Source organism: Notechis scutatus, chromosome 4 (genome assembly GCF_049901735.1).
Source record: "Notechis scutatus isolate UNSWTSFEM ecotype Mainland chromosome 4, rNotScu1.2, whole genome shotgun sequence".
Taxonomy (NCBI): domain Eukaryota; kingdom Metazoa; phylum Chordata; class Lepidosauria; order Squamata; family Elapidae; genus Notechis; species Notechis scutatus.
Genome location: NC_142012.1, coordinates 150,708,495 through 150,731,201, shown reverse-complemented (window position 1 = coordinate 150,731,201; position 22,707 = coordinate 150,708,495). Strand labels below are relative to the sequence as shown.

At 37.3% G+C, this 22,707-nt stretch overlaps 1 long non-coding RNA gene across 5 annotated transcripts in view; it reads right to left on the bottom strand.

Annotated features, from left to right (window-relative positions):
* Positions 1-19,059, bottom strand: part of LOC148130963 (uncharacterized) — a 268,594-nt gene extending 249,535 nt beyond the window's left edge. Inside the window, exons 1-2 of one of the 5 annotated variants that reach the window (XR_015749516.1) lie at positions 18,773-19,059; positions 14,748-14,853 (exon numbers count right to left, since the gene is read on the bottom strand). This is a non-coding gene — a long non-coding RNA (uncharacterized LOC148130963). Of the gene's footprint in view, positions 1-14,747; positions 14,854-16,450; positions 16,584-18,772 lie in introns of those variants that run through there. The other 4 variants (XR_015749512.1, XR_015749514.1, XR_015749513.1 and 1 more) reach the window with 4 other exon arrangements.
* Positions 19,060-22,707: the final 3,648 nt, after the last annotated feature.

Sequence of the window (22,707 nt, the reverse complement as noted above, 5' to 3'; positions counted from 1 at the left end):
TTTCACGGTCTTCCTAATAAGTCATGCTTCTTACCTCTGAACTCTGGAGAGCTGTACGTTAAGGTAACATGAATAAGGAATGCTTGGAAGTATCACCAGAAAACATCTGGCTGAACTTAAGCTTCAAATGTTTACTTCTGCATGTCAGTTTTTGCTTTCTGCAGAGAATCAAAGCTATATGATGCCATCAAATAACACATTTACTGATTTAGCAAATTTTATTGGTTTTTTTAAAAAATGTAAATGCATTTGTGATCTGCCTGGACTCAAGGTTAAGCGCTCAAATCCCACTGTGAAATATCTTACAAGGTTTCAGAAAAGATAAGTAGGTAAAATTTAAGACAGCACAGGGAGGTTCAACGAACTCGAAACATCAAGTAATAGGACATGGAAAAGTATGCCAAGATTCCCATGGTGTTCTTGATGTGTCTAATAGTATGGTAGTGGAGAAAAAATAGTAAAAATTTTCTCTAACTGTGGAAGCCTGAGTCAGTTTTATACAACACATGTGCTGTGATATGAACTGACTTAGTATACAATATGAACCCATTTATTTTCATTTGTAAGGTACACCTTATAGTTTTGAGTGTTACATAAAGGTAACCAATTGTGGTATAATCAATAAACCATAGCTACTGCTTTTATAGTTTTAAAAGTTCTACAGTATTAATAATTATATTTAATTAATATGTAATGGTTTTAGGTAATTCTTAGGTAATATATAATGTTTTTAGGTAATGATTGCTTTATTTATGTTACTGATTTATTGGATTTCTGTATGCTGTCTGTGAGATGGATGGCCATATAAACCTGATTAATAAATAAACTTAGCAAAATCACCAGCTAGATCCAGAGATCATGCTAAGCTAAAATTCAATCATGGTTTCTAGAATCATTGGCAGATATACTTGATTTTATGCTTCAGGCGAAAATGAAAACCAAAATTACAAATTAGGCTCTTAGTCCTCATTATGGCTTCCACATTAAATCAATTTTTACTATTGTTTAATATTAATCCAAAATAAAATATTGCCAATATGTGTCAACCTGATGTGTGAAATTACCAGATTAAATAATGGCTAGCAATGTTAATTTTATCTCCATCCATTTTATCTCCCCCGACTCCACCCTGAATAGGGGCTACAGGGTTGTAAAAAAGAGAGTTTCATGTTAATTTTAGGTCCCAACTCTGAAAGTCTTACATCCTGTATCAAAATTCTTTCTGTAAACCAAAGTAAGCATGTTGAAATGATGCAGAGCAACTTAGAATCAAATAAGCCTTTTATCTCTACATAATTTTAATCAAGATTTCATTTGAATACAATGGTCACTGAAGCTGTACCAATCAAGCAGTATAAAAAAAGAAAAGAAACAAGTGAAGCCATGGGTCACATTAATGGTAGATCTGAATAAATATAACTGTGCATCAATATCAGATTCCAGTTTTCTATTCTGCTGAGATTTCTCCAGCTCTGTGCATCAGTACAGCCTAATTTAAGATATTTGTGATAACAGAATTCATTTATTCTGATACGCTTACCAAAAAGGAAAAAAAAGAAAATAATCATAATTGTATTTTCCCCCAGTGGGCGCAAAAGAACTTTGGAGAGGAAAATTTGTTCTGAAAAATTGTTGAATGAGGATTCAGCTGAGAAGATTCCTTCCATCATCCTTCAGACTTAAAAAACTTGGATTAGTTTGGGTTTGAAAATAGTGGGCAGGGAGAGGAAGAATATTTAAATATTCAGCTTTACTCTTTGCCTTGTATACAGCTTTTTAACTAAAATTTCAGGCATATATGTCATGTGGACTCCAAAGCACTGTCAGCTTGAACTGTAAATGAACCAGTTGTAAATTGCAACTAATTTATGGAGAAGCCCGTTTTATGAAGAACCACAGGCATATAAATTAATATCAGCATAACAGTTGAAAAATCTACTCACAATTATTATAACAGGAAAGGAATGTTTCTATTCTATTCTATTCTATTCTATTCTATTCTATTCTATTCTATTCTCACTGTTAACTAAGTTCACACATTCTACTAAGATTTGTGTAGTTTAACATTATTTGTGAACCCAAATAATTATGGCTTATGCAGGAAAAGTGGCTCAGCACAGAGGAGGAACCTAGCCATTTTTAAAACCTTCAACAGTTTTTTTCCGCTACCCTTATAAAATAGGATACAGATAGTCCTAGGCTTACAACATTTATTTAGTTTACATCGCTGAAAAAAATAACTTACGATCACTTCTCATACTTATAACCATAGCAGCATCCTCACAGTCACATGATCAAAATTCAGGGAGTTGGCAATGAACCAATATTTACAACAGTTGTTTGATCACCTGGTCATGTGATCACCATTTTCCCAGCTGGCTACTGACAAGCAAAGTCAATGGATTGCTGGGTTTGTTTAATGACCACTGGTTCATTTAGAAACTGCAGTGATTCATTTAACAACCCTGGCAAAAAAAAGGTAGTGAAATTGGACATGACTCACTTAACAGCTGTCTTGCTCAACAACAGAAATTCTGGTCTCAATTGTGATCGTAAGTCAAGGACTACCTGTATTGCCTATGTATCTGTGGAGATTCTCAGTCATTCAGGTCATGGTTGTCCCAAAGGTGCTTTTTTTTCAAGAGGCAACTGGACTTTCTGGTTTTTCTTTGAAGACGTTTCACTTCTCATCCAATAAGCTTCTTCAGCTTCTCTGCATTGCCTAGGAATGTAAATTTGTAATATACTAGCTGAACCGGAATGGAACAAGATGCAATGCAATAGGCATATCCTTTGAAAAACACAAGGGCAGAAGCAGGGAGGAAGCAACAGAACCAGAGAGGGGAGGGGCAACTTAAATTCCCTCTACCAATGCACAAAGATATAGTGATTCTTTCCAACAAGCTCCTATTTACATGAGATTTTTGTCCTTGAAACAGGCAACTATAATTTTCACTCTCAACTTTATTTTATCATAGCATACCTATTTTGTTCAAACCTAAAGTCTCTTGCCACCTTATAAAAACATAATCAGGTAAGTACTGCTAGAGTACTGCATCCAGTTTTGGTCACCACGTTATAAAAAGAGATGTTGAGACTCTAGAAAAAGTGCAGAGAAGAGCAACCAGGATGATTAGGGGACTAGAGACTAAAACATATGATGAACGGTTGCAGGAACTGGGCATGGTTAGTCTAGTGAAGAGAAGGACCAGGGGAGACATGATAGCAGTGTTCCAGTATTTGAGGGGCTGCCACAGAGAGGAAGGGGTCAAGCTATTTTCCAAAGTATCTGAAGGCCAGACAAGGAATAATGGATGGAAACTGAACAAGGAGAGATTCAACCTGGAAACAAGGAGAACCTTTCTGACAGTGAAAAGAATCAACCAATGGAACAGCTCACTTTCAGAAATTGTGGGAGCTTCATCACTGGAAGCTTTCAAGAAGAGATTGGACTGCCATTTGTCAGAAATGGTGTAGGGTTTCCTGCTTGGGCAGGGGGGGTTAGATTAGATGACCTAGATGTTCCTTCCAACTCTGTTAATCTGTTAATATAATGATGAAGTTCATTTTAAGGTACAAAACTGTAAAATGCAGTTTACAGATCCTTTATAAGTCTTTTTAAGGAAAGGGAGACATTTGTTTCCCAGTAGAAGCTCTACCACACAGGAAGGACAAAGCTGTCTGTCTTAAACATACCCATGGCAGGGTCAGCAAAAGGTGTTGCACTGCTGATTTGGGAGCAGAAGGTGATAGATAGATGTAGGTGATCCTGCAGGTAATGGAGACAAAAATCTGTATGATTTCTCTTCCTAAGCACTTTGAATGGCACTTAGAAAGCAGTTAACAGGCAACTTATTTTGGTCTGTCACACACTAGCAAAACAGCTGTTAATGTACTTAGCAGCAGAAGGTGACTCACATCAGAATAAGTTTTAATGTTGGTCAATGTTAGACTATCACTTAGATGTGTGTGAGACCCTAAAAAGACTTCAACATCTCTAAAAGAATTCCAAATGTGTTAATTGTATGCTAAGAGCAATTATCACTTGATAATTGGTATGAAACTGCTAACAACAGTAACCACAGTAAATCACTTATAAAAGTGTTTTAGTTCTTTATTCCACTATCCTAATCTTTTCACCCCCTTGTCTTTAACCCCCATATACCACATGGAAATCAGTTACTATTAATATCATCTTCTCTCTCGTATTAGAGCCACTCTTTGTTCTTTCCTCATATTATGACATACTACAGCATTCATATTATAAACACACTATAGACTGCATCTTACTGCATCTTACTGCATTCAAACTTCTTGCGACCAGATATTATTATTTTTCTTTCCAGTAGCATGCTGGATTTCTATACTTTCTTCTCACATTTTTTATTGAGTTATAAAATAAGATACAAAATAAAATAGGAAAACAATGGGGAGAAGGGAGGGAAGAAAAGTGAGGAAGGATTAAGAAAAAGAAGCACTGACGTCCGACTCTCTCTGTTGCAGTAAAATAAGGCATTAACATCATATCACAACATTTTGCTTTTTCATAATAACATAAACTAGCCTTTTCTATAAAGATCTATCAGTCTAATTGGTAAAACCCAAAATCAAAGTTTTCATTCTTTTCTACTTCAAGCACAACGTTCAGAAGCAGTCTCCATGTGGAAACAAAAGCGTTTATATTCTTTTCTTTAATCAAAATAGTCAATTTTGCCATTTCAGCCAACTCCATCAGCTTCTACAACTGTTCATCCATGGTAGGAATAGAAGTGTTCATTTTTGTGCTTACAATAGTCTTGCTGCTGTCTACATATAGTAGTTGTTAGGGTTTGGGGATTAACCCCTAGAAGAGTATTGCAGCAGTAGTCAAGCCAGGAAGCCAAAGGAGAGTGGAAGGGCCCCAGAGTATACACACACTGAACACAAACACTGTTTGTAGTTTAAATAGTTTTTAATCCAGTTAGAGTTTAAGCATTGTCATTCAGTCCATTAAGTCATTCACAGTATTTCCATCCAGTAAGACTCACTAGTATAGTCCAAGTTAAGAGTCCTTGCAATATCTTTATCAGCCGATAAAGATATCTTCCTCCTCCTCGGTTTCACTCTCCAGAGAAACAAACGCTGGATATTCAGCAAACAGTAGCAAACAATAACAGTTCAGTCACAGGCACTCACAGTCAGTAATCTCAGTTAGTCGCAGCAGCACACAGTAACAGTTACAGACAGTAAGCTTTCCAGCTTCTAATGCTTCCTTATATTGTAACTTCTAACCGCACCCTTAATCGGCTAATTGCCTGCTGCATTGTGCTTAAAGTGATAAGCACTTAAACCATGATATCTAAGTTTTATATATTTATTCACCCAAACCATATTTGGTATCAATGTTATACCTAACATACTCCCTTTTGGGTGAAATAAATATATAATACCTTTACAACCTTATCCCATATTTTTCACAACTCTCCTGGTGCTTACTGGCACCTTGGGCTTTAGTAAAATTATCAGCTAAATTGTCCTCCGACATACAGTACTCTAGCTGAATCATCTTACTTCTTACAGATTGTCTCACGTTTAGGTATCTTAGATCTGTATGCTTGCTCCTTGTTTTTACTCCAATATTTGTGGCCATTTGAATTGCTGCCTGATTATCTTCATGTATAATTATAGGATAATCTACAGTTATACCTATATCAATTAACATTTGTTTATACATTATTAATTCTGTACATAACAATGATAAACAGGAGAATTCTGCCTCCATAGTAGACAAACTTATATGCTGTTGTCTTATTGACTTCCAGCCTATTAATGAATTACCCAGCATTATGGCTGTTCCTGAAGTCGACTTTCTAGTGTCTTTTTCTGATGCAAAGCTAGCATCTGCATATGCACTTAGAATTAAATCACCCTTTGGTTCTAAATACAATGAATAATTCATTGTCTTTTTAAGATATCTTAATATCCTCTTTGCTGCAATCCAGTGTCTTTCACATGGTGCAGAATTGAATCTAGCCAACTGATTCACGCAGTACGATATATCTGGTCTAGACCAATTACTAATATAACTCAAACTACCAATTAAAGATTGATAAATCACCTTATCAAACTCAGGGCTTTGTACATCAGTGTTGCTAAACTCCTGACTCATTGGAGTCTTAGCTGGCTTACAAAGCTCCATCTTGTAATCTTTTAGCAATTTGCTTATCTTATCTTCCTGAGATATCTTAAAACCTTTCCTTGTTTTCTTTATATTCAAACCGAGATACTTCTTTATCTCCCCTAATTGCTTGATCTTTATTCTCTTTCCTAATGATGTTATTATTTTATTTGCTTCATCATTAGTTTCAGTTATCAATGCAATGTCATCTGTGAATAGTAATAATAATGATACTTTCCCATTTGTCTCCCTCTTAAACAGACATGGATCGGCTAAACCAGCTTTAAATCCTATATTGTCTAGTTCCTTTACAATATACTGGTTCCATTCATAGCCTGATTGTTTTAGACCATAGAGGCTTTTCTTTAACAACCAACAATCATTATTATCCTTATTTTCACTTTTAATACCAACAGGTTTTTTCATATAAATAATATGTTTTAATGGGGCGTGCAAGTAAGCAGTTTCCACATCTAAATGGTTAACTATATAGTTTTTACTAGCTGCCCACACTAAAGCTGCCCTCAAGGTTGCTGCCTTAAGACTAGGTGCAAACACCTCATCGTAGTCATTGGCATTCTGCCTAAAACCTTGGGCTACTAACCTTGCCTTATGGATTAAATTACCATCTTTATCTATTTTTACCTTAAATATCCATTTGCAGCCAATGGATTTCTTTCCTGCAGGTAATTTGGCATTTTCATACACCTTCATATCTCTTAATGAATTCAGTTCCTTATTCATTGCTGCATACCATTTTTCTTTTTCCTTAGTAGGATACTTTTTAATTTCTTCAACAGAATTAGGAACTTGATTAATCTGACACACTGTGTTAGCCTGGTACCTATCAGGCGGTCTAGATATACGTGTAGTTCTTCTGGGAATTACAGGGCTTACAGGAGGACTTTGTTGAACTACTACCTGTTCATCTTCCTCATCCTGTTCAGCTATTGAATCTGTTTCTTCCTTTATGGGCACTATTTCATCCTGTATTTGTCTCTTTACCTTATTTTTAAAGTTACAGGGATAACTAATGGGATTTCTATAGGATTCAATAATTACATCTTTATTGGCATCCTGTTCTAATTTCTCCCATCCTTCATGTTCTAGAAATTGGGCACTAGCACTACATAACACTTTAGATGTGCCTTTCTCCCAAAATCTATATGCCCTATGGTTTGCCTGATAACCAACGAAGAAAAATCTTTTAGCTCTATGTTGCCCTTTTTTTCTGAGTTGTGCAGGAATATGCACCCATGCTGGTGCACCAAATGTGTGCAGGTAACTTAGATCAGGTTTCCTGCCATGCCACCTGGTAAATGGTATTTCACCTGTTGTTGTATTAACAACGTTGTTCAATATGTTATTAGCACACATTGTAGCCTCCCCCCACAAAGAATCAGGTAACCCAGAATCATTTAACATTGTTCTAACCATTGCCTATAGTGTTTGGCCTCTTCTTTCAATAAAAGCGTTATGTTCTGGCCTGTATGGAGCAGACTTCTTATGCTCTATTCCATGCTACCTTAAGTCTGTTCTGGAATTTGTTATTAATAAATTCCGTGCCATTATCTGTCACCAGGGTTATCAGTTGCCGTTTAGACTTTCTTTCAGCAAACCTAAGCCAATTGAAAAAATGTTGATATGTTTCAGTTTTGCTTTTCATTAAATAGCAAAACCCATATCTAGAATAATGGTCCATAATGCTCAGTATATATCTAGCACCCCCATACTGGGTTTCTTTGGACCTATGATGTCTGCAAATACCACTTCTAAAGGTTCTTTTGTTTTGAAACCATTTAGCCTATTTGCAGGCAATACTTTGCTCTTATCTTCACAGCAAACATTACAACGCAAATATTTATCACAAGATTTTAACCTTATTCCTTCAGATAACTCAACTGTACGTTTTAGCATTTTAAAATTTACATGCCCCAAACGCCTATGCAATAAATGGATACATTCTTCATGAGGCTTTATATTATTAAATACAGTTTGAGCCTCCCCTTTCTTACTATTATCTAAGACATATAATGTTCCATTTAAAGCTGCAGTTACCCTTTTGTTATCTTTTTCAATTATGCAATTATTATCTTTAAAAGTAATTACATAACCTAATTTATCTAATACCCTTACTGAAAGCAAATTAAACTTTAGTTGCGGTACATACAACATTTTTATATCCTGGTTTATGTACGGACAACGTGCAAAACCTTGACCTTTCGCTTTCAGGTTCCAGCCATTGGCAAGTGATATATGTTGAGAACTTGTAGACATTTTTATAAATTTTGTCTTATCTCTTCTATTCATTCTATTCTATTCTATCTATTCTATTCTATTCTTTCACTGTTAACCAGTTCCATTCACTAAGATTTGTGTAGTTTAACTTCTTGGACCCAAATAATTTCTTTGCAGAAAGTGGCTCAGCCAGAGGGTAGTTTTAAAACCTTCAACTTTTTTCCATTCTACCCTTATAAAATAGGTCGTCCTAGGCTACTTTCTTTAGTTTCTGTGAAAAAATAACACGATCCTTCTCTTCTAAAGCGCATCCTCAAGTCAAACACTTTCAAAATTCAGGGGTTGGCGTCGAAGATAAACGTTCTTTTCTTCCAGGTGTCACCTTTTCGCTTTGCAAGCAAAGTTGGTTGCTGGTTTCTTTCAACTGGTACTTAGAAGATGTTCTCTTCTTTCTTAAAAGGTATTGGACTGCTCTCTTATCAGCTCGTCTTGCTCACATCAGTTCTGGCTTCTTCTAGTAGCCTGCCTGTAATCTCGGTTAATGAGAGGCTTTTTTTCAAGAGCAACTACTTCCAACGAAGTTCACATAGTCATCATAGCTTTGATCTAATGAAGATATTATGTATGTAGACTTGTTGCAGTTCATTAAATATAATGCTCTTTTCTTGCAAATCTTGAAAAATGCTCTTCATACAGTTTAAATGAACTAACATATCTCCATTCCTCTGAAGATGTTTCTCAAAAAGCTTCCGTAAGATTTATATATGTGCTCCTACACTGTCCTATAACATAAATCTTCCTGAGGTTCTCCCTTTAAAACTAGTCAGGTAAGTGCAGCATTTTCTTCTCCACGAATGTGGACAAGCTGCTGATCACAGAGAGTCAGTCCTATGATGCATAAAGCCTGCTATACATTTGACTGGCTTCAGTTTAGAAGTCTTGTAACTTTTCTTTATCATCATCATTAGCAGGATCCCAGCTACTCACATCTGGTGGGTTTGCTATAATGTCCCACAAACCTTCTCTGCGTAGAAGTAAACTACATTTCATTGACCATGAAACATAGTTTGTTCCATCCAGCCTGGATATCATGGACAGTTGTGACAAATTTACTTGTGCCATTACTCTTCAGATATTTTGACTATTTTAAACTAATTAAAACAGTTTGTTTTTACAGTAATGTGCAACTCACACCAACTCTCTCTGCTATATCCTGGTTAGTTAGACTATGCTGCTGGGCCCATAACCAATGTTAGGGTTTGGGGATTAACCCTAGAAGAGTATTGCAGATGTAGGTGATCCTGCAGGTAATGGAGACAAAAATCTGTATGATTTCTCTTCCTAAGCACTTTGAATGGCACTTAGAAAGCAGTTAACAGGCAACTTATTTTGGTCTTTGTCACACACTAGCAAAACAGCTGTTAATGTACTTAGCAGCAGAAGGTGACTCACATCAGAATAAGTTTTAATGTTGGTCAATGTTAGACTATCACTTAGATGTGTGTGAGACCCTAAAAAAGACTTCAACATCTCTAAAAGAATTCCAAATGTGTTAATTGTATGCTAAGAGCAATTATCACTTGATAATTGGTATGAAACTGCTAACAACAGTAACCACAGTAAATCACTTATAAAAGTGTTTTAGTTCTTTATTCCACTATCCTAATCTTTTCACCCTTGTCTTTAACCCCATATACCACATGGAAATCAGTTACTATTAATATCATCTTCTCTCTCGTATTAGAGCCGCTTTTGTTCTTTCCTCATATTATGACATACTACAGCATTCATATTATAAACACACTATAGACTGCATCTTACTGCATCTTACTGCATTCAAACTTCTTGCGACCAGATATTATTATTTTTCTTTCCAGTAGCATGCTGGATTTCTATACTTTCTTCTCACATTTTTTATTGAGTTATAAAATAAGATACAAAATAAAATAGGAAAACAATGGGGAGAAGGGAGGGAAGAAAAGTGAGGAAGGATTAAGAAAAAGAAGCACTGACGTCCGACTCTCTCTGTTGCAGTAAAATAAGGCATTAACATCATATCACAACATTTTGCTTTTTCATAATAACATAAACTAGCCTTTTCTATAAAGATCTATCAGTCTAATTGGTAAAACCCAAAATCAAAGTTTTCATTCTTTTCTACTTCAAGCACAAAGTTCAGAAGCAGTCTCCATGTGGAAACAAAAGCGTTTATATTCTTTTCTTTAATCAAAATAGTCAATTTTGCCATTTCAGCCAACTCCATCAGCTTCTACAACTGTTCATCCATGGTAGGAATCAAGTGTTCATTTTTGTGCTTACAATAGTCTTTCTGCTGTCTACATATAGTAGTAACAATTTTCTCTCTCAGGTCTTTTGCCAAATTTCTGGTTTCATCTTTATCTTCATTTACAAAATTTTCTGTATTCAAATATGATACTTTTTTTTTTTTTTTTTGCTTTATCACATGTCCATCATAGATGATAAAAAGTCCCTTCTTTACTTTTACACTTCCAACATTCATCTGACCTACCTTTATACAATCTTACATAACTTATCTGGTGTTAAATACCAACAATGCATCATCTTATGGTCAGCGTTCCAGAAAACATCGACTCCAATAAATAACTCCGAGACAGATATGTTCTCAAAGTTTCCTTTTATTAGAGTAGTAAACTGGCACATCTGGGAAATCCCAAATCTGAAAGTTCCAGGTTTCCCTCCAATAAGTAAAAATATTACAAATCCACCCGCTGCACCCTTCATTGCATCACATGCCCCATCACCATCCATCCAAACTTGAGACATCCCCTCAACCATTCCTCAGCCAGGTGCAGGAATAACATGACCTTGACTTTAAAGAATAATTCTATTATGTCTAAACAATATGCTCCATGAAATTCCCTCCTCCCATTTTCCCACACTCAAGAATCTGGCAGCGTGGAAGCTTCTGGTGCTAATATGGCTTCGAAAGCTGACACTTATAGGATTTCTATATTTGAGGTGAAAAAAGAAAGACCATTTATCTGATTCCCCAAATACCTTCTGTGCTGTGCATCTGTTCATTATTTTGCATGCAATTCATAGTCTCCAATAGTGACTAGTACAAAATGTAAAACTGCTTGGTCATAATTTCATTTATTTATTTTAGTTAAAACATTTGCAGGTAGTTCTCAACTTATGATCACAACAGGAACCACAATTTATGGTGCTAAGCAAGGCAGTCAGGTGGATACACTAAATTTTACAACTTTTTTTGGTCACAGTTAAGTGAATCACTGCAGTTAAGTGGATGACAGAGTCATTAAATGAATTCCCCCTCCATCGACTTTGCTTATCGGAAGCTGGCTGGGAAGGTCACACTTGATCCCAGGATGCTACAACCATCATAAATACATGCCAGTTGTAATTTCGAATGGTCATTAAATGAATGACTGTAAATCAAGGACTGCCTATATATGCAAGCACAAGACCTAACAGGATCCTCAGTTGAAATGATAGTCGACCCATCTACAAAGCACATCTCCTTCTCCTTCCTCATCTACCCTCAAAATTTCCCCGTTCAGGTTCTGTACTTGTCAAGGTTCCAAGTAATACATCCCATTCAATAAGAACTCCAAGGCAAGCGATTTCCTCAAAGAACATTTTATTAAGACATATCAAATTGGCATATTCTTGGTGGAAAACTGGCTCTAAGTTGCCACCGATTTTTCCCCCAATTAAAAGTAAAAGTTTGTCACTTCCCCCTCCCCCGAGTTTCCAGTCACATGGTCCAATCAGCATACGAGCCCAGTTGCTAGGTGACCTCAGTCTCCACCCTTTGAACACCTGCACCAACATCCTTGATTCCCAGGAGAATGAATTTTATTTAGGCTACAACAACCCAGCTATCTCTACACCCCACTCCCTGGCCCCTTCACTCCAGGCTGTGTCAGCCCTGAAGCAGTGAGAAGAGAAACCTCCCTATAGAAAACTACAAAAAGAAAATGGCCACAGTTGGGCCAACTTCAGGGTTGACAGTACTTGTGTCTCATAGTGGAGGGAAGATTGTCCCATCCTGACTTATACAAAATTCAGCTATGCAAGATTTTCCAGAATGGAATAATTATTTCTGTCAGGAAATACTTGATTAATGCTTTTCATCAAAACTCCTGAAGTGGCCTAGAATAAAGTTTAATTTAAAATTTCTATGGATTTTAGATAAGTTAATAGAAAACATACATTAAGAGATCATAGAAAATATACACTAAAAACTTCCTTTTTATGACCCTGTAGTCCCTTAATTCTGGGTAGAGTTGGGGCCGGTTGCCCTTCCTGACACCCATGAGGAGTTCGCAGCAGATGTTTTTTCTTTGTGCCCTTGGAGATAAAAATCTGCCACTACCTAGGATTGAACTCCCAACCTTCTGAGTGATAGGCAAGTATCTTCGCCACTATGCCACTTGATAGAGAATATACACTGTGTTAAAACATTTAGGAAAAGGTATTGTTTCAGATACTAGGGTCCCAAAACGGAAATATTTTAGGATTTAAAAACAGCATCTTGATTTGGGACTGGGAAAAATGAACTGGGAGCCAGTAAAGTTCAGAGAGAGTGAAGATCAGACAGTGAAGATCAGATAGAAGCATAGAATCAAAATTATGTGAAGTATTAATACCGCTTTATAAATCCTTAGTAAGACCACACCTGGAATATTGCATCCAGTTTTGGTCACCACATTAGAAAAAAGATGTTAAGACTTTGGGAAAAGTGCAAAGAAGAGCGACTAAGATTATTAAGGCCCTGGAAATTAAAATATATGAAGAATGGTTGCAGGAGTTGCATGGTATAGAGAATAGAAGGACTCGGGGTGACATTTATTTATTTATTTATTTTTGTCAATTGCTTACAATAGGTATAAGTAAAAACATAGTTATGAATACATGGATACATATTAGAAAAATAAAAGAAACAATAGGACAGGGACATTGGTGCGCTTATGCACGTCCCCTACAGACCTCTTAGGAAAGGGGTGAGGTCAATAGTAGACAGACTAAGGTTAAAGTTTTTGGGGTTTGGGGAAAAAAACACAGAGTCAGGTAGAGTATTCCAGACATTCTGTTGCTGAAGTCGTATTTCCTGTTTGGTGCAATTAACCTTGAGTTTGTATCTATTGTTTGCTCTTGTGTTGAAGCTGAAGTATTCATTGACAGGCAGGACATTGCAATGTATGATTTTATATACTATACTTAGATCGGACCAAAAGCGGCGTACTTCTAGGTTTTCTAGGTCTAGAATTTCGAGTCTGGTGGCATAAGGTATTCTGCAACAAGCAGAGGAGTGGAGAACTCTTCTTGTGAAATATTTCTGGACTTTCTCAACTGTGTTTATATCAGATACGTAATGTGGGTTCCAGACTGATGAGCTGTATTCAAGTATTGGTCTAGCAAATGTTTTGTATGCTGTAGTTATTAGTGTAATATTGCCAGAGAAAAAGCTATGTAAGATTAGGTTAACAACTCTTAATGCCTTTTTGGCTATATAGTTACAGTGGGCTCTAGCGCTTAGGTCATTAGAGATAAGTACTCCAAGATCCTTGACAGAGTTTGGATCATCAACAAGGCCTTGACTATTCAGCCTGTATTTTATTTTCTGATTTATTTATTTTTTGCCAATATGTAGGACAGAGCATTTATTTGTTGAGATTTGAAGTTGTCATTTGTTTGAGCATTCTGATACATAGTCAAGGTCTTTTTGAAGGGTAGAAGTATTGACATGATAGCAGTATTCCAATATCTCAGGGGCTGTCACAAAGAAGAGGGGATCAAGCTATTTTCCAAAGCACCTGAGGGCAGGACAAGAAGCAATGGGTGGAATTAAGGAGAAACTTCCAGACAGTGAGGACAATTAACCAGCAGAACGGCTTACCTTCAGAAGTTGTAAGTGCTTCATCACTGAAGGTTTTTAAGAAAAGACTGGACAGCCATCTATATGAAATGATGTAGGGCCTCGTGCCTGAGCAGAGAATTGGATTAGAAGACCTCCAAGGTCCCTTCCAGCTAATTAATCACAAAGCACTAGCAATATCAAATTCCAGTCATTTGTTTGCTGTGATGTTTTGTGTTAACTGAAGTTTCTAAATCATTTTTAAGGCCAGGCAACATAATCCAAAATATGGATTATGCTGCAAGATTACCTTGGGGCAAGTTGAGACATAGCTAGGGGGACACTAGGAAGAACCTTGCGTGATGAAGGGCATCATAACCTTTAATTATTATTACTTATTAAATTTATATACTGCTCATGCCAAAGGTATCTCCAGAAACACCCCCAAACTATGATACTGATGCTTAAAGAGAAGTGAATACTACTCACCTCAAGAAATAGCACCTTTGTCTTTCTGGACTAAGGTTCAATTTATCTGGCATTCACCCAGACCATTACTGTACCAGGCATTGATTCAGCAATTCCACTGCTTCATCTGGATTCAATAAAAAAGAAAGGTGTAATTGGATGTCATCAGCATTCTGATGACACTTTAAATCTCAACATGATCTCGCTCAGCAATTTTCTCTTGAGGTTGAACAGCTTGGAAGTAAAATATAGCTTTGTACTCCGCCCCCTTTGTTGTAAACTCCATGACATCCAACAGAAATCCCCCAGCACCACAAGACCTAAAAATATATTGAATTTAAGAATGTCTGGATCTGATCAGATATCACATGCTGAATATTATTGTTATTTGAAGAAGTATTCTCACTGCAATTTCTCATGGTGAGTCTGGAATCACTCCCCCTTGTATGAATGAATTTATAATGTTTTGAATCCAACTATACAATTCTTTCCTATTAGATGTGATAATTGATATAAGGGTTGTGGTCAAATGAAAGGGAGCAGGTCAAACTCCAAGAAATCCTTTGTCAGTTGCCTCAGGCTGAAGATATAAATAAATGGTCAACAGTAGTCTGGTGCAGCCCACATTCAGCAGACATTAACCCATGACTGAATATACAATCTTCACCCTCTTTGGTAAAGAAATTATTTATGAAATGCTAAATTTGATGGTGGCTCTTGCTAATCATAGCTGACCTCAACAGCTAAGCAGACTCAGATCTGGTTAGTATTTGAATGGATGCTTACTGGGAAATATTAGGGATTTAAGTGGAATTACAATGACTTCCTTGTTGTGTCAAAGACAACTATATGGATTGTGGGTAGCAGCATTTGAATTTGAAGAGGGAAAAGTACTTCACATTTGGATATGGTCATTAGCCTGGGAAAGCCAAGGGAAATCATCAAAAACATAAAAAGCAGAAGTTAGAATACTTTGGACATGTATGTTGACATCCAGAAAAATACAGCATAATTCACTTAATCCTCCAAGGTAAGTTTGAAGGCAAACGAGGTCCAGGCAGAAGAAGAATATCATGGCTTCAAAATCTAAGGGCCTGGTCTGGACAAAACTCAGCAGCATTTTTTCATGTGGCTGTTGTAAAAATAGAATCGCCAACATGTCTGATGATGGATAGGACACAAGAAGAATTAGCATCTTAAAGACAACACACAGATCATTCAATAGTAACACACAGCCCCTTGAAAATACATAACTGAGTTAAACAGGCAAATTCACAGATATTTGTCCATGAAGTCACCACAAGATAAGCTGTGTGATGGTAACCCACAAGATTTTTATCTTTTAATTTTGACATTTAAAAAGTGAGATAAGTACCAAAATCCCCAAGGGAATGTATCAAGTTTTGCTAACTCAGAATGAGATGATCCTCAGATGGAAAAATCGACTAACTGCTGATAAATTGCAATGATTCATTATGACATGGCTATTTCCAAGGGTGGTTAGTTAGGTTTTGGCTTGAACAAGACATAAGTAACTTACAGACCAAATTGATGATACTATATAAACTGATGGCAAAAGGGCTGGTTTTCAGCAGTGTAAAATGATTGTGTTTTTTTTTAAGTGTTAGAAATGGGATGTCCCTGGGAAACAGATCGTACTTATTTCCACCCTTAAAACGGTCCAAACAGAACAGAAAGATTCAAGTGTAATTCGGATCTTTTACCTTTCTAAAGCTTGAGATTCCTGTTTCTACCTTTAAAAAAACCCATTCCATCATCACACTTCCAAGTGACATCATTAATTGTGTTTGTCCCCCAGTTTTCCAAGGAAAGTTGTGGATTCAGTTAATATGGAAACCAAACAAATGATATGCTCATCAAACTATAATTAAAAAGACATAGATTAACATTGAAAACAATTTATGACTCATCAAATGGCATATGACCATAGCAGTTTGAACCCATGAACCTGTTTTTAAGAGATTTCAGAGTATCTTCACCTTTTCTTCCCTCCCTCAGAAATTGTACCACTGAGCATCACTGTTTAACAATCCTCACAGATCTGAATGCTGCAACGAGCATATAAAACAGTTATCGGGAAAATAAATCCAATTAAACTTTTTGCTATAAGGCTGAACTATAGGCTAAAGTCCAAACCACAGAATTGTATTCAGACAGAATATAACACGCAAGCGTTTTACACAACCTCAGACTTTGACTCTTAATTATTGTGGCACAATTGAGCCTAGTTCAATTTGTTTTCTTGAGGCACGCTCAGGTCATTGTTTTTATGCATTTAAAAAGGAATCAGAAATGATGACAAGGGCAATTCCATTGTTTTGTCCTTGATTCAGTGCAGACAGAAAGACCTTCAAGTTACAAGGTAGGAACCTACTATGGATTGCTCCTGGACAATCAGGATAACATGATAACAATCAGGATTCACAAAATGTGGTTTGAAGCAGGCTTGAATATTATGATTGAAAGACATAATACTAGTCTATAGCAACAACAAATCACAGAGAATTTCTCCATAAGATAAGGAAGATAAGGAAGGGGTTACTGGGTTGTAGAACAGAACATATCTAAAAACAATCTGTGGTTCTACAAATGTAAGAATCATAATAAAGATATATCTCTCAGATTATTAAACCATGGAAGTGTGGGTAGGTGCTTTGCCTGAAGAATTTAGTATTCAGAAGCCTCTGCTTTTGAAGAGTTCCTCTCCAATACTATAAATCAACTAGAGAAGTGGAGAAAAACCCTATTATATTGTTAATAAAATATAAGCACTGCAATATGTTATACATTTGCTGAGATTTCAACACTTTCTCCCCCCCCCCATGTCTTTCTGACTTCAGCAAAGAATACAAGTATTGATACTGCAATAAGCATATGGAAATAAAGTACTCATAATTCCACAGAGACCAACAGTGGGATTCTATCTATACCATATTTATTCAGAACTAAGCTCCACTGAGTTCAGAATTAACTCCCAGCAAAATTGCCTAAATGTGAAGCCTGAGGAAAACTTTGTATATGAAGGAGCTACTGGAATAAAACATCTCCTGATGGGTACTGTCCCCATCTCAAAAAAAAAAAAAAGAAAGAAAAGAAAAGAAAAGAATGCATGTACAATGCATTTTATTGTGATGTGATCTAGCATTTTGTCATCATATGTAGAACATAGGAAAAAGTATACACTGCAGCCACGCAAATGCACAGCAAAAGTTGTATCTTGTCCAAGGTTTTCAGTGTCAATGCAATCAATAAAAGTATTTGCATTTAGAATCAGGCTGGAGTTGGCTCCATGTTCAATCCCAACATCTGCAATTAAGAGGAACTTTAAAATAGCCTAAAGACTTTGTGCCTGCATTCATACAAAATATTTACAGGGATTATCTGCTGAATTCCAAATTGCCATTTACCAAAGTTAAGCACATTAAACCGCAGCTCAAAGCCAGCTTAGCATGGCATTTGTATATACTTGCATGATCTTTACTCAACCAAATGAAACATATTGCATGAATACATCTAATAGTGACTAGTCCCAGTCACCCAGTGTCCCAACAAGGAGACTTCTTCTAATAATGCCATTCATCACATCAGAAAAGTGGGGATCTAACTCATCTCTAGCATAAACGATTCCAAAGGGAAGGGGACACGGAAGAGAAGGCTCCCTATCTGGGTACCGCCAGGCGAAATTCTTTAACCTACGGGATCCCCGCCCAGATGTTTGCGTGGATACAAGTAATATTGGCTAGTCCTGCTTTTCTAACCAGGTGGCCTCCCTAATAGCCGGATTACAATTCCCGTGCCCCCCCCCCAAAAAAAAAAAAACTCTAGATGTGTGAGAGTTCTCACACCGATACACACACACACAGAGAGAGAGAGAGAAAGAGAGAGAGAGAGAGAGAGAGATCCATGAATGGAATGAGAACCGGAACGCCAGACGCACATTTTTGCAAGATTTCCAAAGAGCTGAAGTTAAAAGATTCCTCGCAGAAGCGGCCGCCTTTTCCCCCGCCACCCACCCACCCACTTACCAGTCGCGCCGAAGTTGCACCGACTCCCCGGTAGCCCCAAGGCTACCAAAGGTACGCGCTGGGCTCGCCACCCCCGTGGAAGCTGAAACTTCAGGTGACAATGCCAGGCAGGCAGGCAGGCGTCGCGGGAAGCCACACCGGAGAACCGCCGCACATCCCAGCGCTTTGACCGCAAGGCTCACTGAGCGCTGCCCAACGGAGCAGCGGCTGGAGAACGCAACCGCTCGCGGCAGTTTTCGCCGGCTTTCTATCGCCCACCCGGCGGAGACTTAACTGGAGCAATAGGCTCCCGACAAGCGCCACCTTCCCGCTACCGCCGCCAGAGCCCTCCAAATCAACTTAAGCTCCCGCAGAACCAATCAGAAGCTTCGGGATTTTCGAGCGTCCGCCCACCGCTTAGATGGGGATGGTCGGTCGGACTCAGCGGAGGGCTAGAGAAAGAAGTTGCCGGGCCGGTCGCTACGACTCTCGCCTGGCTCAATGTTGGACGGTTCCGACGGTACTTTTTTAGGAGGCAATTGGACTTTCTTGGTTTTTTTTGTTTTTGTTTTAATTTTGTTTTGAAGACGTATCACTTCTCATCCAAGAAGCTTCTTCAGCTCTGACAGGATAGTGGAGAATGGAATCTATCCTCTGTCAGAGCTGAAGAAGCTTCTCGGATGAGAAGTGATACGTCTTCAAAAGAAAATTAAAAAGAAAACAAAAACAACAACAACAAGAAAGTCCAATTGCCTCCTGAAAAAGCAGCTTTGGAACAACCATGACCTGGGTGGCTGAGAATCTCTAAAGACTGTTAGCCCCTTCTGTTTCGAAAAGGAATGAATTCTCTTTCGTGTAACCATCATTTGCTGTAGGAAATGGTTGGCTGCATCCTGGAAACACTTATGCGCCTAAGTAAACAAAGCCCCTTTGAGCTTATAAAAGTTGGTGCACTCAACCCAGCCGAGGTTTCCAAGAACCCGAGGAAGAGCTTCTTAGAGGCTCTGCTCTACCAAAGTACCCCAATGCTTCCTTTAACTTGTAAAGGACCAGGAAGGGAGTTGCATAAATGTTTCTCATTATATTTGTAAATCCATTGTTGAGATATTAGGGGGCTGAAGACTAAAACGTGATGAGGAACGGTTGCAGGAATTGGGTATGTCTAGTTGAATGACTAGGGGTGACGTGATAGCAGTGTTCCAATATTTAAGGGGTTGCCACAAATAAGACGTGGGTCAACATAGTGTCCAAAGCACTTAAAGGCAGAACAAGAAGCAATGGATGGAAAACTAATCAAAGAGAGAAGCAATCTAGAACTAAGAGAAAGTTCCTGGCAGAGAGAACAATAAACCAGTGGAAAGATTGCCTCCAGAAGTTGTGGGTGCTTCAACACTGGAGGTTTTTAAGAAGAGACTGGACAATCATTTTTCTGAAATGTTATAGGGTTTCCTGCCTGAGCAGGGGTTGGACTAGAAGACCTCCAAGGTCCCTTCCAACTCTGTTATTGTTATATGACTTACATCAAGCTGGCCTTGGACTTGATAGTCCTTTGGCAGACTTTGAAAAAAAAAGAACCCACAGTTGTGTTGCTAGTTGCTATGCAACTCCTTCCAATTTTGTAGTGATCTCCAGTGTAAGTACTAACTGTAATCTAACCATCTTATAGGTGGTTCTTAGCTTATTCCACCAATTGGGACTGGACTTGAGCAAAGCAATCATTAAGTGAGATGACCATTTGACCACTTCATTCAGCAATCACAATAACAACACTCTTGGTTGCAATCATTAAGCAATATAACAGATCATTAAGTGAAGTCCAAGTAAGGACCGAGCTTTGGAGGGGTGGGGGGGTCCTGGGAGAGTCCATGGGGGCAGGAGCAATCCTTCATTGGGTTGCATTAACAGAGCTAAAATCTCCATATTCCTGCAGCTCCATGAAGTTTTCCCCTCCCTTCCATTCACTGGGAGGAAATTCTTCATCACCAATTTTAAAATGTGCAGACTTCAACTCATACATCTTAAAGTTGCCAAGTTTGAAAAATACTGATTTAGGCTAATATGGTTAGTATTGGTTTCAACTCGAGTTCCAACTGAGAGTTTTTCTTAATCTTAGCTAGTGATATCACAGATGTCTGGAAAACAGGATATTTTGCACTGAAAAGGTATGCACAATCACTGCATCTCCTCCAGTCAATAGTAAGTAGTCTAATTAGGTCTCAGATAGCTTTTGAGTTCCGTTTTTGAAGCAAACAACTAAGAGGACCAACAGCCTCTTGTTATTTTGCTACTCATTGAAGATGATCTGTGGCTATTAAGTTATGTAAAGAGATTTAATGAGTTGGATCTTGAAAAAAAATGACCCAGATGTTGATGTAAAATATTACAATACTCTTCAAATATCTGAAATGGTGTTATATTAAAGGAGGTCAGGGTTTATTGTCTCTCATTCCAGAGCACAGAAGTCTGGATTTAAGTTTCAGGAAGAAGATTTGAAACAAATTATTTTTAAAAAAGATACTTAACCATTAAAAGAAGTTTGACAGTAAAACTAATTATTATAATAGGCTTCCTTCACTGGGTGAATCCAGGCAGAAATTAGATACTCATTCTATGGCATGTTTTAATTTGAATTTCTGTCCTGAGTGGGGCACATGATGATGAAGAAGGAGGAGGAAGAGGAAGAGGAAGAATTATGCATCTTTAACAAAAAAAATGTCCCAAATGTTGATGTAGAATATTACAATACTATTCAAATATCCGAAATGGTGTTATATTAAAGGAGGTCAGGGTGCAGTACAGGAAAAATTCAGAATAAAACAAAACTAACACAATTACAAATCAATCCAACATTAGTTCAGAATTCTAAAAACAAAGCAAGAACAACACATTTAAAGCAGTGCTAGGGATAAGATCAAATCTATTTATATCCATAATAATTTAAAACAGGTAATAACAACAGATGCCAACTAAACAGTAATATAAAATACCAAAACTTTAGGATAATCCACTAATCAAATAAAATGGTCTTTAAAACCCTATTACAGTGTATCAATTGCATTTTTTCTACAAATATATCACTTAATACTTTGCCGCAGAATAATCATAGTAACTTTATGTAATTACAAGTAAATTCAAATGTAAATGAGGTTCCAGGCAGTTAATTTTAGCAAGCCCAGGTCACGATTTTTGGGAATATGGCCTCTAGCAGGTATGTGAAAGGGTATTCTGTATTAACCTAATGTTTCATTTTACTGGGTGGTATTTACTTTTGAATAAACAGGTAGGGTTAGATTGTGCTAACCTGAAATAACAAAAAAAGATGTACAGTAAACATCAGGTTGGCCATCTATTTTTTTGCCAGCCAGATATTGGTAAGGAAGTCACATAGTTACTTTCCAAAGGATATTTGAAAAAACATTCATAACATAATTTACCTGAGTGCTTTTAACCTAAATGTTTTAAATATAGGTAGTTCTCAACTTACAACAGTTCATTTAATAACTGTTTAAACTTACAACATTAAAAAAAATGACTTACGATCATTTTTCACACTTAACAGATAATCAGAGTTGGAAGAGATCTTGTAGGTCACCTAGTCCAACCCCCTGCCCAAGCAGGAGACAGTTATGACAGTTGCAGCATCCCCATGGTCATGTGATCAAAATTCAGATGCTTGGCAACTGACTCATATTTATGATGGTTTCAGGGTCCCAGATCACCTTTTGTGACTTGCTGACAAGCAAGATCAAAGGCAAACCAGATTCACTCAACAACCCTATTACTAATTCAACAACTGCAGTGTCTCACTTAACTGCTGTGGCAAAAAAGGTAGTAACATGGGGCAAAATTCACTTAAGAAATGTTTCACTTAGCAAAAGAAATTGTGGCTCAGTTGTGGTCATAACTCGGGGACTACCTGTATTTTTTATGCTACATTTTAGTTTTCTTCTCTGACA